At 33.1% G+C, this 8,276-nt stretch overlaps 1 long non-coding RNA gene across 1 annotated transcript; it reads right to left on the reverse strand.

The window, feature by feature from the left end:
• Positions 1–2,499: 2,499 nt before the first annotated feature.
• On the reverse strand, positions 2,500–3,011 carry LOC134260612 (uncharacterized). Its single transcript, XR_009990579.1, has 2 exons — positions 2,913–3,011; positions 2,500–2,653 (listed from the first exon to the last, which is right to left on the reverse strand). It is a non-coding gene; the product is annotated as an uncharacterized LOC134260612 (long non-coding RNA).
• Positions 3,012–8,276: the final 5,265 nt, after the last annotated feature.

Raw genomic sequence — 8,276 nt, forward strand, 5'->3', positions numbered from 1 at the left:
AAGAATTTCACAGAAATTTCTATTTTTAGTAACCACGGCAACACCGTTCATCCAAATCAAAAACCGATATACAGAATTATGTATCTTAATGTGGTCTACTTGTGTGCCAAGTTATATTGAAATCAGACCAAAATTGTAGGAGGAGTAGCATTTTGAAAGAATTTCACAGAAATTTCTATTTTTAGTAACCACGGCAACACCGTTCATCGAAATCAAAAACCGATACACAGAATTATGTATCTTAGTGTAGTCTACTTGTGTGCCAAGTTATATTGAAATTAGACCAAAACTGTAGGAGGAGTAGCATTTTGAAAAATTGTTTACAGACAGACGGACAGACAGACAGACGGACAGACGGACGGACGCCGGACGCATTACTATCGCATAAGCTCTTCTGGTCTCTGACCAGTAGAGCTAAAAATGATGCCTTTTTAAAAGTTCATGTCAGCTTTAAGTAGTTCTCTATAGCGACGCAATTGTTGCAATAGCTCATTTGAGGTCAAGGATTTTTCCTCGCTTGAAACGAAATAAATATTTCAATTTGAAATCGGAGTTTTTCATATAAATTTTGTCGACAAAATGAACAGGGCAAGCTTGGGCATTAGCATAAAGAATAACTGTGTTTAAGGACGAATACTTCAACGTCATAATGGCTGCTTTTCCGGTGAAACTCTAGGTTCTTCCGGTGAAAACGGGAATTTTCCGTGTGGCGAATCAATTAGGAACCCAAAAATGGAACTCTTTTGTAAGAAAGATAATTTTAATGCAAGGCTCTGTTAAACGCTTAATGTGACGGTAATATCTATCGAGAATTAAGCGCTGAAATAACAAGTATGTAAATAACCGGTTAGAAACCGGCAAAATCGGACACAATAAATTACTGATCAGTGTAAAGGAGAGAAAATGAATACTTTGTCTTTGGTTGAAGTCATTGAACACGACAATTTCTATACGCATGACAATAATGAAGGTAGGATAATTATTTAACACGTTTTCAATATGTTCGTTGTCCAATATTTCATCTTAGTGATCACGACGCAAGCTTTCTGTCACCATTGTTATATTATTTCAATATACTGTCTTGTTGTTCAGACAAACTTGTCAATTCAACTTGACTTCTTTCATAGAACGGACAAGAAATGGGAATGGACAGTTTGAAGGAAAAATGAGAAATCCGTCCCCACATGAAGATGTAGGACACGACCATTCGTATTCAAATTTACCGACATCATCATTTACTTCAGGTATTGCAAAACATATTAAAATAAGCTGTTAAAGCCATCTGAATATCAAAGTCACAGTTATATTGCATGTGGGAATTATGTAATGAAATTAATATTTAAAATTTTAAGATTATTGTGAGATATGCATAGATGAGAACAAAGATGAAAACACAGATGAAAACATAGATGAGAATGATTCGTAGTCAGATAGAAAGTGTGACGATGAATACCCCTGTACATACAGTACACACCATTCAGTACAAAGGAGACATATTGTTGAACTTGATGTTTTGGCAGAAGGACTGGAGAAAGGGTATGTACATTTATGATTGAATTTAGTTTTATAATTTTAGAAAATTAAGTAATAATTAATACACGTAAAGCCAATCTAAAAAAGTCAACACATAATAATTATATAATTATTATTATTATTATTAAAGGTGTTCAAGCTGTGGAAAACCATTACAATTGACATCATACATTTGAGAAAGTGGATATGGCCCAGGTAAGGATATTTTTTTCATTGAATTTTAATATCATACCTGCATGTTATTTATAATATGTAACTCTTGACTTATACTGGGTTTTTTTGTGTGTACACATTTAAGTATTTTGTAATTCTTTATACTTGAATTTCAGGTAGTCTTCTTCACTTAAGATATCAGTAGTTGTAAGAAAATTAACTATGTTCCCACAGGAAAACGACATTCAAAAACATTTGGGATGTAAACTCAAAATTAGGTGCAGGTCAGTTGATAAATATTTTAATTTCTTTTTTTTTAATTGCAATTAGACTGATTGAAGCTTCTCTTTGAAACACAACAGTTCACTACAAACTGACTAATAATGCTTGTATATATAGTGCATTTGTGTAATATTTAAATTTATTAAAGCGGCAATATGGCTGCAAATCGTGTGCTTTTTCATTCAAATTTACCCAATATATCATTCAGGAATAAAGTTGAAGTAAGCATTTTGAGAAAAATAAATATTCTCTCCTCATACAAAATTAACGTAATTAGAATCTGCCGGAAAATCAAGGGTCGTACAACTTAGATCTGTTTACTTGTACCACGTGATTCTAAATTGGCACGTGTTACATGTACAATGTAGGGGTGACAATTATAATTGAATATTAGGTAAAAGCAATTCTCAGAATCAAAATATCTTAACTCTCCCGTAAATTAATAATAGTTAACATTTTAGTCTGCATTCAGACGAATTTAACAGGATTAAGTACAAATGTTGACGTTTTGTGTATTGGGGTGCAGGAAAGGAAAATCCACCAAATCATACGTCATCGCGGCAAAATGTCAAACAAAATATCTTTCTGCAGTTCCAATACAATTTGCACTTCAAATGGCAATAATTTTTATATGTCATAAGTGCATTTTTATGTTGAGTTTACACTGATTTTTTTCTTTGAAAGCCTTGGAGATTCGAGAAATGATAGCATGTATCAACAAACCTGTAGTGTAGAACCTTCGCGAGCCCCACGTGAACATCGCCGAGATCCCGTTTCCTCTTCATCCAATGATTATATTAATCTCCCAACTAAATTTTTGCCAGGAAAGTTGCTTTTTAATTTCAAGCCCTATTTTTGGTTTTGTTTTTTGTTTTGGTCGACTTTGTCAATGTAGCAGGCCTACCAGGCTTCCTTCTCTTACCATGCTGTTTTGTTATGAAAACTATACGCATGCGTGTGTAGCATGGAATGTGGAACCTCGAACACGTTGCGATGTATATATTTATGTAACATAAATGATTATTAATTTTAATGAAATAATCACAATTATTCACTAATGAAATCTGTAATTTTCTGAAAGTGTATACATTTATGAGTATGAAAAAAATTCCAAATCCTATAGGGAAATTTTAACAAGTCTGTTTTTGTAGAGATGCGCCATATTGTCACTTTAATAAACTTCAGCAATGATATTCTGTGGTATTGGTGAGAGTGTTGTCAACAATTTATTGGCTGCATTGAACCTCCCCAACATTTTCCCAACCACCCTAAAGAGAAGAGAACGAGAGGCAGGGTCTGCATTTGAAGCAGTTGCCACTGAGACGTGTAGTGATACAATTGCAGCTGAAAGTAGAAGGTAAAGAAAACTTATGTCAATAGTGTTTTGGTACAAAAGTAAGAACATATATAATTTTAGCATCATTTACGTTTATGACATGAAATTTATACTTTGTAATGCATCAAATTAAACTATAGATACATGCTTCGTTTGGGAGAAAGTTATGTTTGTTCATTTGCAGTTGTCAAAGTGAAGATGACCAGGCCGTATCCTTTGATGCTGGCTGGCAAACCAGAGGAAGTGGAAGGAACTATGCTAGTTTATCTGGTGTGTATTTAAAATACTTTTTTTTAGCAACTTTTACCACAATATTGATATTATGCATGTTTAACTGTATGTAAATGTAGTTATACATAGTGTTCTTAAATTTCAGGCCATGGAAATATGATGGGTGTACATACTGGAAAAGTCTTGAGTTATGCTGTGAGCTGTAAAAAGCGTCGATTTTGTGATAGGGCGGTGGATAAAGAGTATCCAAAAGAACATGATTGCAGAAAGAATTGGGAAAAATCCTCCAAAGCAATGGAGTCCGACATGGCAGTGGAAGTGCTGCATGAATTAAAATCAAAGGGATTCCATGTTAAAAAACTTATCATGGATAATGATGCTACTACTATTTCAAGGTTATAATTTTATGCTATAAAAATTGTACATTTCTTACTGAAATTAGAATTCCTGTAATCATGGTTTATTACTTGCTAATTAAAATAATTTTGTTATATATTTGTAGGGCTCAAGCATCTTTTGATTGGCATGTAAAAAATTTGAATATAAATAAAAGTAGATATGAGCCGTTCCGAGTAGCACCCCCAACTATTATTAACAAAATGATGAGAGCGGCTCCTCATGATCAAAGACAGCACTAAAGATTCTTACGAATGTGAGAAAATGAAAGTTACCTGTACTTTCTCAACATTTGAAAATCAGAATTTCTTCTTGACTGAAGATGATTTTTCTAAAATTTTTGTATATCTGTATTTTTTTCCTGCTCATAGACTCATACAATATTTTTGGCTCCAAAACTAGATTTATATACATAGTTTTAGAGGTTGTGATTGGCTTATGGAAAGTATTCTTTTATGATCTCGAACAACTCCGTGTTTTGGGATTTCTAGATCAAAGTTCATTCAACTCGTCAACTTTTGATGGTAGACTGAGTTTTTCCAAGACTTGGAAAGCCTTTAAACAAGACATATAAATTGTATACCTTGATATATTTTTAGGATACTGTTAATTGTTGGTGTTAATGTTAGTAATATTTAATTACTTTGAATGTTTGATTTTTCTCAAGTTTAAATTGTTTAAGGGGGATGTCCGGCCACCTTTAGTGCAGTGAGAACAAAATGTAAATATTTCTTCAAATGGCTAAAATACATTATATTTTGATCAAATTTTAAGTCCTTATGATAAAGATACAATAAATATGCATAACTAAAAGCATGTTGTGCATATGTAATCTATACTTTTGCAGAAAAATGCTTTTGATATGCTCCTTAGAACTGCGCAGCTACAGAATTCAGCAGAGCCTTAAAAAATCCAAAAATATATGCAAACTGTGCATTAATGTTCTCTCTACAACCATTTGTTGAAAAAAATGTCTAAGTTTTGCACTTTTAAATCATAATTTCAAGTTCAAAACAAGGTACCGTTGTCTTCAAAATGAGTGTAAAGAACCATGAAAGTAGTTCATGGATAGCAGCAAGTGGTCTATTTTTAGCAAAGTATTTTGTTTTCCAGACCTTCTTAATATAGAGGGACATAACAATCTTTAAATGTAGGAGAGAATTACAGTTGCAAAATATTTCAAATAATATGAACACTTTTAAAAGTGGAAATGTGTTATAATGTGGCTTGAAATAATTTACTTAATATTATTACAGTTAAATAGTTTACGTATTGATATAAAAAATTCTTAAACTCTTTGATTCCAGGAAAGGAAAAATGAGCATCATATCAAAGTTGAAAAATTAAGAGTTTGTAAGTCTGCCACAGATAACATATTATCTATCAAAATTTTAATCATCACCAATGAAACGCAAAGAAAATTAGACACATGAAATCGATATTAATGACCTTGTTTTAGTACCTACTAGTACGAGAGGTGATCAAAAAATTCGTGAACTATCAGAAACAAATTTGGTAAACACATGGCCATTCACAAGTTCTATAAATAGCATATGCTGAATAAAGTTTTGCTCCTTGTTTGTGACGTCACTGTGAAAATGACGTCACTATGCAGGTCACTAGTGACGAAAAATGGTTGTCGCAGTGGAACTCGTTCAACGAACGACTGTAATATTTATGGTATGTCTTAGAAATACCTTTGAAGTAGCAAATACCTAAGACATAGTTTACTTTGTGATCACCCCTCGTATATTGTGTCAAATAAACATTTACAATTTTCATTACAGCGCAGCAACATTTGAAAAGGAATGAAATCATTCAGAGTGGGTTAGGAGATTTACTGAATAAAAAAAACTTTTTTTCTATTTGCCCATGTTGTCAAAATTACAATTTTACAGATTAAAGAAAAAAAAATCAAATTTAATAAAATATTTTAGACCATCTTTAAAATGACGTTCGGTAGTCCTCCCAACTCAGCGAAAAATTATTGGGTCCGTATTTATAGGTGAGAAAAAAAAATTCCTTAAAGTTTAAACATATTTGTTGACGGAAGAAAAAGAAAAAAATATCGTGTAATGGGATGTTAAAAAAATTGAGTCGGACCTAGGTAGTAGGTCGGGAGAGAGGGCAACCAAATATTTTTATAACAAGTGGTCTTATAAGTCTAGTACATGTTCCATCACTTACTTAGTAATGCAAAAATTTTTAAGCTTTGGCACTATTTTGAAAAACAAATATAGGATTTTCGTGGGGGTGGGGGGGGGGTGGGGTGTTGTTAGCCTATCACTCTTTTTTTGCGAAGGTAGACATAGCATATGCAATGGACCTTTCTTTGCAAACATTGTGCTCGCTTCTAAATTTCAAAGAAACAACTCAATATATACTCTTCAAAAAAAGAAACGCATAGTAGGAACAATGTCCTGAAAAATGTATGATAGTTTTGTAATACCTTTTATTTTTGTATGGATACGATGTATTCGAGTGAATTGCATGATTTTTAAATGCAATTGTTAACTTTTCAGCTATTCTACAAGTCTCACAGACAAAAAGACCTGATTTTGCAAAATTTTCCCCAAAATTTTTATCTCAATTTTCAATTGTTGAATTCCGATGCAATTTCTTCAGGTACAAAGGGGCTATCAAAAGCGGGGGTTCTCGATATTTTGAATCTGGTTTTATCTGAAAAATGACGCTTCCAAAAAATGCTGCATCTGAATGTTGCGTAGCAAAAAAAAAGGAAAATGGGCGACGTTAAGCAGGGGTACCGCAATCTACAATTGTAAGAGGTTTTAATGTTACACACAGACCATATCTAACGTATTAAACATAAATCATTAACATCGAACACCCAATGCTCGCAAAAAATATGGTAGACTACGTGTGACATCAGCAACTCAGCATCACTTCCGAGGATTACTTAAATTGCATGAATGTAATGCAAGGTCGTCATCTAAAGCATTAGCTATCCCTGAACTGCACAGATCATCTAACAACACTGTTTTCAGTTGACTTCGAATTATTGCAAGAGGATTATTCATGCCATTGTTCCGACCCCACAACACCCCAAATATCGACTTCAAAGATCTCAGATCAATAGAGTATGACCTAGACATCACTGCTGAACATTTTTGTTAACTTACTAGTCCTGAATGTTTATCTGAAAGCCTCTTATAAGTTTAAGAGTGCTAATGCTTTGTAATGAATGTTAGACAGATAACTGCCTCCAGGACGATAAAAAAGTTGGTGGTGGTAGTGTAATGATATGGAAAACGGTATTATAAGAAAGTAAGATTGATTTGATTCGAATTCAATGGACTTTGATGGAAAACGGTACTCTAACCATGTTCTACCTACACATACCCATTCAAGTTTGCAGCACCCTAGAGCCGTATTGCAATCTCATAATACACAGCCACATATGGCTAGTTTGACACACCTATTCTTGAAAAGAAGCAACAACCTGTTTCAGCCACAGTCATCTAAATTGCTAGATTTAATCCAAATTAAGCAGCATTGAACAAAATGGATTGACATGATTTGCCAAAGACAATCACATCCCCAGACTCTGCAACAGCTGACCAAAGTTCTACATTTGGAGTGGGAGAGTATTCCTATACAGTTTTTATTATGCATATTTGCTTCCATTAGATGCCGTTTGTGGCTATCATTTGTGTCTGCGGGGGGCATACCAGATATTGATCTTTAATGGTCTTAAACTGACTATAAATTTAAAATTGTTGAGTAATTCTGACATTTAGAGAGTATTCCTGTTGCTTACTACATTTCTGTTTTATCAATGCATCATTTTACTAAATAATCTTTATGTTCAATGGGTCATAAAATTCTACTATGCGTTTCTTTTTTTGAAGAGTATATTTTATCAAACTTCGTATGTTAATATTAGTGAGAGCTTACAACGTTGTCAACATGAGACATGATGTGTTTTTATGTCCAAACATTACTCCATACAATGTTATGTGAGGTACCTAAAGGAAATCCTATAACTCCTATTTTTTCTATCTAACTGCTAAACAAAATAGACATATGTGCCAATTTTTCGAATGTAATACATATAATTACAATTTGTTTTTCATGCACCTCATATTGTTTAACATTTTCAAATTAAATGCTAAGCATCCTCCTTGTAGTGCCCAATTTGAAAATAACTTCTATCGCCACAGAAAAGAGACCCGCCGTAAACACATATGTTTAGGACATTTTTTTTTAAAATCTTTTTTTGAGTTTTAAAGAAACCAAGAAATTATCAAGACTTGTTCCATGAACAATTTAATATAATCATGGTAATAAACGCATCTATCCACAGCAGATATATGCACATGCCAAC

The sequence above is a fragment of the Saccostrea cucullata genome, unplaced genomic scaffold (genome assembly GCF_032062105.1).
Source record: "Saccostrea cucullata isolate Sc308-1 unplaced genomic scaffold, CSIRO_AGI_Scuc_v1 ctg2356, whole genome shotgun sequence".
In the NCBI taxonomy this organism is placed as follows: Eukaryota; Metazoa; Mollusca; class Bivalvia; order Ostreida; family Ostreidae; genus Saccostrea; species Saccostrea cuccullata.